Source organism: Mobula hypostoma, chromosome 4 (genome assembly GCF_963921235.1).
Source record: "Mobula hypostoma chromosome 4, sMobHyp1.1, whole genome shotgun sequence".
NCBI classification, from domain to species: domain Eukaryota; kingdom Metazoa; phylum Chordata; class Chondrichthyes; order Myliobatiformes; family Myliobatidae; genus Mobula; species Mobula hypostoma.
The window spans coordinates 123323376-123336116 of NC_086100.1; positions in this window are offsets into that span (position 1 = coordinate 123323376).

The window sequence follows — 12741 nt, forward strand, 5'->3', positions numbered from 1 at the left end:
TATGCTAATCAAGTGCACACGCTTGGCTAACGCACAGCATGGACGCTTTTGTTTGTACTTGCACTCTCCAGGACCGTGGCACTCTTTGACACGTCCTGTTCGTTGTTACTTCCAGATTCATGGGCGGGGTGTCTTAAAAAGGTGCCTGTTTGTGGTGGCACATGCTCAGTGAAGAGTGCACTCGGGGGATGGGGTTGAGTGTTGGCTCCTGGAAAATAGTTAGCTGTTGACTGATTTTGTTGCACAATGTGATTGTGATCTTATTGTGTTGAATGTATTTGAGGACATTTGAGATTGTGAAGAAGGATGTGAATTCCTGTGTTTTGATTTTGTGTAATTGTTCAGGCTCTTGGTAACAACTCCCCACACATTCCAAAGAATGGACTATCTCTTTTCTCCTCAAGTAAGGAGATCCTTACCTTAAGGCTGATTTTTAAAGTCCACATCTTCATAAGGGCAACTGACCCTTGCCAAAACTCGTGGTGTGGCACAAATGTACCAAAAGCTTTCTTTACAACCCTCTCTAATAGTGACACCACTTTCAAGGAATTATGGATCTGTATTCCCAGATCCCTCTGACCAACCGCACTCCTCAGTGCCTTACCACTCACTGTGTAAGATCTACCTTGGCAGGCCTTCCAAAGTGCAACAGCTCACATTCGTCTGCAAGACAACAGGATAACTCTCCTATTCAATTGGATCAAAACATAAATATATACGTGAATACAAAAAAAAAACTAGTTCATGCTTAAAAAAGCAACCAGAATGCATTCTGTGATGGATGGATATTTCCTGCAAAACCTTTCATAATGGTTATAATTCTTGTTACTTTTGCCAAAAAAAACTACCCCGAACACAGTCAAGAAATTGACTACCTTTCTGTCAAGAGGTAGTCTGCTTATTTCAATCAATATGGAAGTTAAAATCCCCCATTAAAACCACTCTCCCTTTGATACTGTATATTGAAGAAAGATGGAATTGGAATGGGAGAGTGAGTAGAGAAAGTAGAGTGGTGTCAAGCAAAATTTTTAAGCTTTTGATTTTTATTTCAAGTTTTCTGAAGTGTATTTTATTAGTGTAACATCAATAATTCAGTAACAAAGCAATTGGCAGCTCAGCAGCCTTATTAATGTAATATTAGGGGATTTTTCAGAATTATGAAGCATGTGTTGAAATCTTTTTGAAAGAAAGGCTTAAGGAATGCAGAGTACCCTGGAGCTGCAGCTGCCTAAGCATTAGTAGGTAGGTGATAATTATCACTGTTCAAAGGCATATGGGATTGCTTACATTACCCTCATGAGTATAGAACTTCCGTAACTGCACATATACCATTGAAATTTATTATCTTCCAAATCATGCTTTCCGAATTACGCATATCACAAGGAATAAGAACATAAATTTAATATGCACTGAATAAACTGAAATTTTAATTCTATTGATCATGATCATGGAGTATAAACACAATTTTACAGGAAAATTGTAGTGGTTTCTCACTGTTTTCTTTATCATTTTGTCCTTGGACAAGAATGATATGTCAGGGCATGTTTTCCAGTAAAGGTAGAAGACGGCAGATGTCACAAATTTGAAAGGAAATCAGAAAGTGCTGGAAACAGCAGATCAGGCAGCAGTTGTGGAGGGAGAAGTAGAGTTAATATCTCGTGTTGACCTCTTTTTGGAACTGTAAGTTTAGAAGACAAGTACATTCAATTAACAGAGAAGGGAAAGGTCGAGAGGTAAGTTGGAGACCAAAATAGATGTTGATACAAATGGCAGTGATGCCATCTGAAAGATTTCAAATCCTTGCTGTAGGAGATTTCCAGCTATCAAATTCCATTCGAAATGTTCTCTTCTGGTACCTTTCCTGGTCCCCACGCCCATACCATCATGCTGCAATGATTAAAAAGGTTATTTGGATTCTAATTGCACACAAGAACATCTACCCAGAACATTCTCCTCACAGCCTGATTATACCTGGCCCCACACACAACTTTGTGGTGTCTGATTTAGTGAACTATCAGATTGTTCATGTAACTCCTTACTTACTAGTTGAAATAGTGGATGCTGGTGACACCAAGGTAATGATGAGGAGATCTTTTTGATGGTAATGCAATTGAACATCAAAGGTTAGATGTTTGCATTCTCCCTTCTTGGGATTTGTCTTGCTAGAGTGCTGCCTGCCACTAAAGAACAAAGACAATTTAAGTCTGGTGACCTCAGAACTTTATTGATCTCAGTAGGTAGTTCATGGACACCTTAATCTTCTGTCATTTCTGTGTTTTTTAAATTTATTTATTTCTTGCATTGTGGTTTCCTTTGTAGTAGTAATAAATATATGAACTTTGGATTGAGGTCATTCTAGCTTTTGACTAAGTCAAAGCACTCCTTTTTTAAAAGTGGTGCTATCACATTATACTCAAGTGTATATACGATTTTTGTTTGTAATTAGAACGGCCAATGGACATCTCCAGTCATTATCTTCTTGCCTAGCTTAGACCAACAACTTAACTATCTAGTTTAACATGAAACTTTTGAAGTAGATGATTTACTTTCACGAGCCTTCGAATCACCAAGAATGTTAATATATTACCATTGTGTGAATAGCCAGTTACCATATCACATTTAGATCCTGTGAAGACTCTTGCATTTCTTCCACTATGTGTCTTTTTTTTCCTCTTTGACAGTGGCTTTTTTGCATTGCACAATCATGTCTCACAAAGGCTGGGCACATAGCTGAAAAAAATTTACTTGTACGTGACAACAAACCATAAACCCAGTAAGAGCAACAGAGTCCTTCTTTAGATCATGCTATGAGCACAGTTACTTCCCTTCTCACAATGCATTGCCCTTTCAATGTCTTCCAGTTATTTCTCTACTTCATCTACAGTATTTTCTTCCAAGTGTTTTGTTACTTGCCAAACCCTTTAGGCACATTTTTGCCTTACATATCCCAACAATGTGCATGGCTTATAATCGCATGGTTTTAAAAAATCTGTTTTATACTAATGCTGGTTCCATTGGCTGCCGACACACTGAGACAGAAGTTTTTGCAGTCACTCAAGCTATACCCTGAGAGATCCATATTCTTTTTTGTTAATGTCACTAGTCCCATCATTTGAAGAAGCTTGTATGCACATACTGGTACAAACCTTAGGTTTTTACCTCCAGATATCTTACCATACCACAAACTGCATTAACCACTAGTTCCTATAATCATGCGTAGCTTATCATCTAACATTATTGACATCATTAGTGAAAGTGCATAATTAACCCACAGTTATGAAATTGAATATCAGTGGTAATACTCAGTATGGCCTCTCTTTGTGAAATAATGTCACTTGTCCTTGGAGCAATGACTGTATGAATTTGTCTATATTTTTGTTTTGCTAAAGTATACAGACTTCCGTATGTATTGGCAGATAATTTGACCCTGCAGAATGTAATATCTCATCTTATGCACCATTTCTCATGTTTTCCATATTCCCTTACAACATAGAATGAGGTCATTTGATTCATTAACCCATTGTTAGCCTCACAGCAATCCCATCAGTTCCATGACACTTTATTTTCCTGTTACTTATTCTGCCTTACACACCTAACAACTCCAACTTATTTTCTTGCGTCCATCCCACACTTGGGACAATCGACAGCAGCCGATTAATTTAATTGCACATCTTTAGGGTGTGGAAGAAAACCAGAGCACCAGAAGAAAACTCACACAGCTACAGGGAGAACATGCGAACTCCACATAATTGTGACACCCCATAGATGACTGAGGAGAGAGATTAAAATTCAAAGTGCTGAGACCATGCAGTGCAGAACACTGCAATTATTGTAAATATGAAATAAATGGGAATACTGGGAATATAGTGAACAAGTCAGGCAAAATCTGTAAAGAGTGAAAAAATGAGTTAATGTTTCTAGTTGTTAAACACTTATCATAGCAGGATAATTTTGATACCATTGTTGATGTCTTTTCCTTTGAAATTGTTGAATTCATTGTTGAGTCCCAAGGACCTAGTCAGAAGATAGAATTCTGTTCCTGGAGTTCTCATTGGGCTTTGTTGGAAGAGTGTCTAAGACTAAAAAGAGGAAGGTTGGAGTGGGATGGACAGTTAAACTGACAAACATCCAGAAATTCAGGATCATGCTTACAGACTGCAGGGAAGTGTTCTGCAAACCTCTCATCCAAGCTGCATTTGACTTTTCCAACACAGAGAAAACCGCATCATTACTTCAAATACCGTACACTAAATAGCGAGAAATTCTAGTGCAACTTCCAAGCACCACTCTATCCGCCAAAAGTGAAACATCCCCGTGGCTAAACATTTCAAGTTCCGTTCCCATTCCTGGTCCACTATGTCAGTCCATGGCCTCCTCTTGTACCAAGATGAGGCCACCCTCTGGGTAGAAGAGCCACACCTTATATTCCGTCTGGATAGCCTCTAACCTGATGGCATGAATTTTGATTTTTCCGTCCAGCAAAATACATTTTCCCTCCCCTCCCCTCTTCTCTGTTTCCCACTCTGACCTTTTACCTCTTCTGACTTGCCTGTCACCTTCCCCTTGGGTCCCCTCCTCCTTCTCTTTCTCCTATGGGCCACTGTCCTCTCCTATCAGATTCCTCTTTCTCCTATGGGCCACTGTCCTCTCCTATCACCTTCCCCTTGGGTCCCCTCTTCCTTCTCTTTCTCCTATGGGCCACTGTCCTCTCCTATCAGATTCCTCTTTCTCCTATGGGCCACTGTCCTCTCCTATCACCTTCCCCTTGGGTCCCCTCTTCCTTCTCTTTCTCCTATGGACCACTGTCCTCTCCTATCAGATTCCTCCTTCTCCTATGGTCCACTATCCTCTCCTATCAGATCCCTCTTTCTCCTATGGTCCACTGTCTTCTCCTATCAGATTCCTCTTTCTCCTATGGTCCACTGTCCTCTCCTATCAGATTCCTCTTTCTCCTATGGTCCACTGTCCTCTCCTATCAGATTCCTCTTTCTCCTATGGTCCACTGTCCTCTCCTATCAGATTCCTCTTTCTCCAGTGCTTACATTTCCCACCCACCTGGCTTCACCTATCACCTTCCAGCTGGTCTCCTTCCCCTTCCCTGACATTTTTACTCTGGCATCTTCCTCCTTCCTTCTCAGTTTTGAACAAGGGTCTCGGCCTGAATTGTCATCTGTTAATTCATTTCCAGAGATGTTGCCTGACCTGCTGAGTTCCTCCAGCATTTTGAGTGTGTTGCCTTGGATTTCGAGCATCTGCAGACTTTTTCATGTTTATACTAGTGAACAGCTGCTTCGCCTGAAGGAGTGTTTGTGTCCCTAATGGGAGCAGTGGAAGAGATAACAGCACAGAGGTTGCATCTCCTGCGAAGTTTGCACCACTACCTTCATTCATTTCTGCCTCTTTATACCTTCTGCAAACAGGGCACTAGTTGACACCATTTGCATTGCATCCCTTTTTGATCTCCACACTATCATAGAGGCTCCCTTTGCTCTTTTCATCCATCACCTTCACTGCAAATGAACCTTTCCGACTTTAACCTGTTTTGATGAAGGGTTTTCATTTCTCCCTCCATAGATGCTGCTTGACCTGCTGAACATTTATGAGCATATTCTGCTTTTATCGTCAATAAAACTGTCTTATCCACAATACATCTTAGCAGGTCACTCATGGAAATCTGAGCACTCCTCGATGTCGGTGGGGAACTGCAGGATTACATTTTCTCAAAACGTGAGAGTGATGGACAATGCTTTCAGAAACCTTCACTTGGAAACTGTCAAGCACATTATTTACACTTTGTATCACTAAATAAAAACAAGGGAGAAGTGTACATATTTTGTTGGCATCTTTCGCTATTCATTAGGGCAGTACCATTGTGTAGTAGGCAGAACAGTGCCACAGCTCAAGTGACCAGGGTTCAGTCTTGACCTCTGGTGCTGTGTAACTGGAGTTTGCACATTCTCCCCAAGGGACCTGAGGTTCTCCCTTTGTGTATTGGTTTCTGTTCACCTCTGAAACCTCTAGTGCAACAAGGTCTGAAACTGGTGGATATATGGATGAAAACTTATTTATTTATTTATCATCACACATCAAAGTTGCTGGTACTTTGATGTGTGTTGCTTGAATTTCCAGCATCTGCAGTATTCCTGTTGTTTGCTTATTTATTTATGTATCTATCTATTTATTTATTGACACACAGCGTGAAATGGGCTCTTGAATCACACTGCTGTAATCCTAACCTAAACACAGGACAATTTACAATGATGAATTAACCTACCAATCAATATGTCTTTGGACTGTGGGAGGAAACCAGAGCACCCAGAGGAAACCCAAGCGGTCACAAGAAGACCATACAGGCAACGGCGGGAATTGATCTCGGGTCACTGGTACTGTAGAACATTGTGCTAACCACTACACTACTGTGCGTACAACAGGCATATACGTGGTGGAGTAGAAATAGTGGTATTGCTTTAAGAGCCAGGAAAGATTAGGTGGACTGAATTACCTTTTTTCTATGTTGTCATGAAATATGAAAACCAAAATAAAAGTAGGTATATGAAATAATTCATAAAATGATAATTTTAATGTCACTGCTGAAAGAACTCCCTCCAAAACAAAATCTTGAATAAAGGCACCAGATGGTGGTTGAAATGAGGACAATAACATGATACCTGGGCACAGGACCCAGAGGGAACTGCTACAACTTCTTTGAGACTGCAGCTTAATTATTTTATTTTTATGTTAGCAAGTCACAATAGTCAGTGAACATGATGTACAGTGCAGTCAGCAGCCGTCGATCCCAGGGGAATATGGGTTTTTGCCTCTGGATGTTTCCTCTTCAGGACGCAAGGCTGGGTGGGAAGATTTGAAGAACCAGCCGTTGTCCATGCTGCACGTTCCCCCTCTCCACATCACTGATGTAGTCCAAGCGAAGGGCAAGCGCTGACAGAGCTTGGAACCAGTGTCGTCGCAGAGGTTGCCAGACCGAACTTGTAAACAACATCAAACTGCTTTAGGGAGCCCGGCTCCAGATTCCTTCCTCAGAGTTTACTCCCGAAGCCTTGCTCATGGGTGGGTATCGCCACGATGGCAGCGGAGGTGAACATGGTGACATCAACATTATATGCTTATAGGATTTAAGCTCCACTCATAAGAAGTTCCTTGCTGTTGGAGCAAAAATAAACACATTGTTCAAAGCTCCTACGTTCTGTAGCTAGGTAAAATTCACCAAAACTCCAGAAGTCTCAGAACTGATTATGTGGAAACAAGCAGTAAAAAAGTGAAAGAAAATTTGAAATGTTAGAGGAGTGTGGAAAAAAAAGCTAATGCATTCTTCTTGGGCATTTTGGAAACTCTGGCTGCAATGAAAAATGGAAAAGCAGACGCCAAGCTGAACCTCATGCTTACAGGCTCAGCAAGTCTGTTTAGTCTGAACCTGATGCTTACAGGCTCAGCAAGTCTGTTTAGTCTGAACCTGATGCTTACAGGCTCAGCAACTCTGTTTAGTCTGCATTCTATTGCGATCCGGGCAGCTCCATCTTTTTTCTACAGGGTGACAGCACTTGACCGTAATAGAACAATTGATAAATTAAAGTAAAGAACAAATGTTTAGTTTGCTGTTGGTGGAATCATCCAAGATTAAAATTACAAGCATACATGAGGAGGCTTGAGTACCATAAGAGTGCTTTGGTGAGAGAGGATGAAAGAAGAGGCTTCATAGCTGAGGTGTGCAAATCGTTCGCATCCTGCATGGTCACAAATATTCCAAGCTGGGAAACGGTGTTAGAACTGTACAGACATTGAATGCTACTGAAAGGGAAAGAAAGAGAGCAATAATACTAACTAAAATTTGTTCTGAAGTGTATTACACGCAAACCAAGCCACAGCTATTTGGTTTGCCAAGGTAGGTTAGAAAATGGATGAGTACTTCAATCCATAACAGAGTGGAATGCTGAAAGTTGGGTACACATAATCCTGTATCACTGCATCACTTCAGTCAAAGATCTGTCAAAGTGTTATAACTTTCCATTATTTGCTCATAGACAAGTTGCTGTACAATCTAAGACTTAAAGTGTTCTCATTTAAGTAGTTCAGGATAAAAAGCTTTACATTTTGTTGTGGTATGCCAGACTGCAACTTCCACGGAGATGGCAACCAAGAACTCTATGAAATCCTATTGCATGTCATGCACAAATACAGCTGTAGTCCACAGGCAAAGCTTTGGTCCAAAAACAAGGACAGCATCACGTAGCCATGCATGATATCAGCTGCAAGTCAATCGCTTTGCAAAGATCCTATGAAGAGCTTAAATGCCACTTCTGTCGGAAGAAATGCAGAGAGTGAGTTTCTGTACGTCACAAACAGAGGATCTGCACACCATTGCAGCCACTGCAGATGGCAAAGAATTTACTTTAAATCTCTTCTATTTTGCAAGCAAATGTTGCATGAGAGAAACGTAACTTGTAATTTGCAGTTTTGATTGATAGCAAGTCTCAGTGATACAGAAGATCACAATTACACACTCTTCACTTAAGGGGAAGCAGTTTAGTTGCCCGCCCTTCGTAAGGAATAACTTCAAGGATGCAATGTAAGATGTGCTCCACTGTCTGGTGTCCTGAATTAACCCTAGTTATAACAGGCTACTCTGGATAAGCAGCAGTAATAGGCAAAGATTGCTGAACAAGACCATAAATCAATTGAATTTAACAGTGTTATGTAACAAAGGTTCAACTCTTGCAACACGTTCCAGTACCAATCACTGAGGCTACTCAATCATCTCAGCAAGATGTCATGCTAAAACAACTCTACAAACACTGAGAGTGTGCTCTAGCACAAACAAATGTTAAGCAAAACTTCACAGCTAATCCGTAATCACCAATTGGAATTTGTCAACTAATAATGGTGGATGTTTTAAATGCAGCGTTAAGTACTCATTCCAGAGAAGTGGAACTGTAATTAACTTCCAAGTTGAACACAGTGGAATCAAAGTTGCCAGGAACTTTGTGAACCAGTGATCTATTTCCACGAGCATTGCTAGTCAACAATCTAGAGTAATATGATTGCCTTGAAATGGCTGACTTAACTGTTCCAAAGGATCCATAACTATCTTTGTCCAGAAGCAAACAATCACTTCCACGGACATACCCACTCGCATTCCAGATGGATCAAAGTCAGACACGTAGGTACCAGTGTGACAGCTGAAGGTACCATTAAAAAGATGAGTTGGTTCTTTTGCTGTGTATAGGATAGCATCTGAATTAGTGTCTGACTAAGGCAGGCAGTACACGTCACATTTAATTGAGAATTTTATGTGATGAAATGATATCAAGAGTCTACCAATTTCTCTATGTGACCCTGCTTCCAATGGGGCAAGAGAAAGATCCATATCAAATATTAAATGAAGCCTTGGAGAAGTGAGTTTCCCATGGTTACTCTAGTTTCACGGTGAACCATTGATTAGCTGATTTCTTTTTTAATCTCAGCAACTTCAGAGTCTAGGCCTTATTCTGCCATTGTTAACTCATCACCATCCTCCCACATGATTGAACTTGATACATTTCAACTCAGACAGGGAAAAAGAGAAGCAACTGGCAAAAAAGTTGATTTCAAAGAAAAGGAAACAAATCTCAGTTAAGTGAATTAATGTTTTTAAATGGTGTCTACCACCTACAGTGTGCTCTAATCACGGTGATTATTTATCACTGCTGAAAGAAAGGATTGATTAAGTAAGAGACTCAGCAATAGGAACCTGGTAAAGTTGTAGCTCGAAAGACAAAGAAGCATTATGTGATCTGGGATCTATTGCTGACAGCGATGAAGAATCACTCTCTGCACAAGATTGATGCAACATTGCTGGGTCAAGTTAAGAAAAATTATAATGTCATAGAAGGTCAAACCGACTAAGGAACTAACTAAGATGAAGGCGCATTTGGACGCAGCAGCCTCTCAGTGTGAAACCAAAGGTGCTTTTTTTTATTTGTTAAATATCTTTTTTACAATGCTGGACGCCAAGAACTTCAGGTACTGCAGGTCTACCTCATCAGTGAACTGCTCATTGGTGTTGGAGGTGGCGGACTGGGTTCAGACCACTTGCTCTTGCTGCCTGCTACAGGAAGGCATCGAAGGCAATGAAGTTGGTGTGTAAAGGCAAGATGCAGTGTAACCATGGTTGATTGTCTTGGGCATCTCTTTTGCAATCACAAGAGCCTGCTGGACATTGATAATGTAAGGTGCCACAGACCCGTTTCCCTTGTTTGGTAGCGCGAAAGACGGCGGGGGAGCTGCGAGGCCTCTGTTGCAGAGAGGATTAGGCCTCAAGCTGCAGCCTTGCCTGCTGCTACAGTCCAGGAGAGGACACACCAGGAGCTGTGCAGTGTGGCGTCTGTGCTTGGTTGGGGGCCGTTCTGTCCTGTAAGTGCTGCCCTCCAGTGTTCAATCAGTGGAATGACAGGCTGGATTGCATGTGCCTGTGCATTGCCATTTAACTGCACCATCAATTTGTGGGACATGTCCCTCAGGGACTTGGGCTATATATATGTTTTTATTTTCATGACAATTATTTTATTTTGCTTGCTATTTTGAAAGTGCTGTGTATGTTTTTCTCTTGGCCCCAGAGGAACACTGTTTCATTCAGCTGTATTCATGTATGGCTGTATGATAATTAAACTTGAATTTGAATTTGAATTTTGAATTTGAAACTCATCAACAGAGTGAATCTGCAGTAACTGCACATTAATTGAAAATTGTTCACACATGCTTTCTTCAAATGCGAAAACAGTATCATGTATTCAGATATAGTGATGAAAATAAGTAGTGTGGTTAGAGGATACTATTACTTCAGCATGTATATACAGTATAAACACCACATGCAGGGAGTTCTTGCCATTATAAACATCCTTGTTTGAAGATTCTGCATCCTGAAACTATTACAAGTAGAACTACCAGGACATCAGGTCAGTTCAAGGTTCACTTACGATTCATTTCAGAGACTAACAGAGTTGGGTTGTAATATTTATAAACTGATACAGTGAAAAACCCTACAGATAATATAGGGGCCTATAGCAGGGACAGGTACCAACACTCAATGCAATTAGTAACCTAAGAGCATTCTGCTTTCACTTGAGGTATTATTTGGCTGCTGGATAAGGCCTTTCCTGTTGGCTGTGAGTGAGTTAGAGGACCACCTGACCTCCTCCTGACTTCTACTTCTTGTGTTCTTGTTTACTCCAGTATGACATAATGAGATTGATGTTATTATGGAATTTTGCCAGTATTTTAACTACTTCAGAAAGAGACATGTGGATAAATATTTCTAATTGAATATTTGATGGGCTGAGATCAGGAAGGAAACCTTGACAATGAGCCAGTTTGCTTAGAACAGTTGTCTCTAGCAGTCCATATCTGTATTTGCTTAGGATAAGTCAGTTTCAGTGCAAATACTTTAAGATTTTTATGTAAGGAAAGTAATTCAATCAAATGGCTGTTAGCCTTGAACTCATGGTAGAGAGCTTATATGCTGTTGATTGAATGGTAATGGCAACAAGCAATATTAATACCAATTGGAAAGCACAGTGTGTCACTCTTTGCCCTCACTGAGTAAAGTTGTTGAATTCATCTGATCAGTCCTGCGTCCTGCAATGAGTATGAGGAATGGTGGTGTGAAGCCCTAGACTTCTAACATTTTGTTTTGTGATATCATAACCTTACAATTTTGAGCTCTACAAACAAGATTAGTAGGGCAGAAAAGGCAGGGAACCATGGTAGTATCATGTTCAAAAAGAATAAGGATCACTGTTCGGTTAAATTATTTACTAGCCGTGTTCAATGGGCTACCAGTGAGTGCCTGCAGCAGGCGGGACTCCTGCTGCCTTGTGCTGAGAATGCATCTGCTTGCTCTAAGCTTCCCCGGAGCTTACTGTAGTCATTTGTTCAATTTAAAACAGACACTGTCATTGCTTCAAGTTCACAGAAATAGTTCCTATTAAGAGCCCAAATCATCTGAGCAGGAACAGGCTTCATTAATAATGCATTGAGGTTTATCGATAGATTTAGACAACTTGTATTTAGAAGTGCCTTCACAAGTGTTTTTACACTGGTTAACTCTATTCTGTCTATCTCTTGATGTAGACATTATATCCAGCAGAGCTGTTTGAGCCAGAGGTGGTCTAAAATCAGCCTAAGCTTTTCCTATACATTCAGGGCCCAGTTTGACTGACATAAATATCAATATTTGGCATCATATGATCTGTGTTAAGGGAAAAAATAGCTGTTTAATTTTAGCTTCACTTTGACATAGAATCAAATTGGTTAGATTTTGCCAAACTCTGACTGATAAGTATAATCCAATGTACAGGATGTTGTTCTATTTTTGCTGCAGCTGAATAGCATGAATAGTATGGTGTCATAGTCTGATGCTGTGCAATGAAGTGGCCCTGGAAGTGAATGATAGTGATTTCTTTTGGAACAACATGGATTAATGACGGGTCTCGGCCCTAAACATCGACTGTTTATTCTCCTCTATAGATGCTGCCTAACCTGCTGAGTTCCTCCACCATTCTGTGTGTGTTAACATGGACTAATTTAATTGTTGTGCATTGGATACATCAGCGTGACCCACGCTAGGAAGTGCCCGGTCTTGCGTCTTGAGTGATGCAAAGTGGCCAATATCATGCCTCACCTGTGACCTGCTACTGATTCAGATCCAGATGGGTTCTTAGTCCACGGTATGGTCCTGAGAGTGGGTAG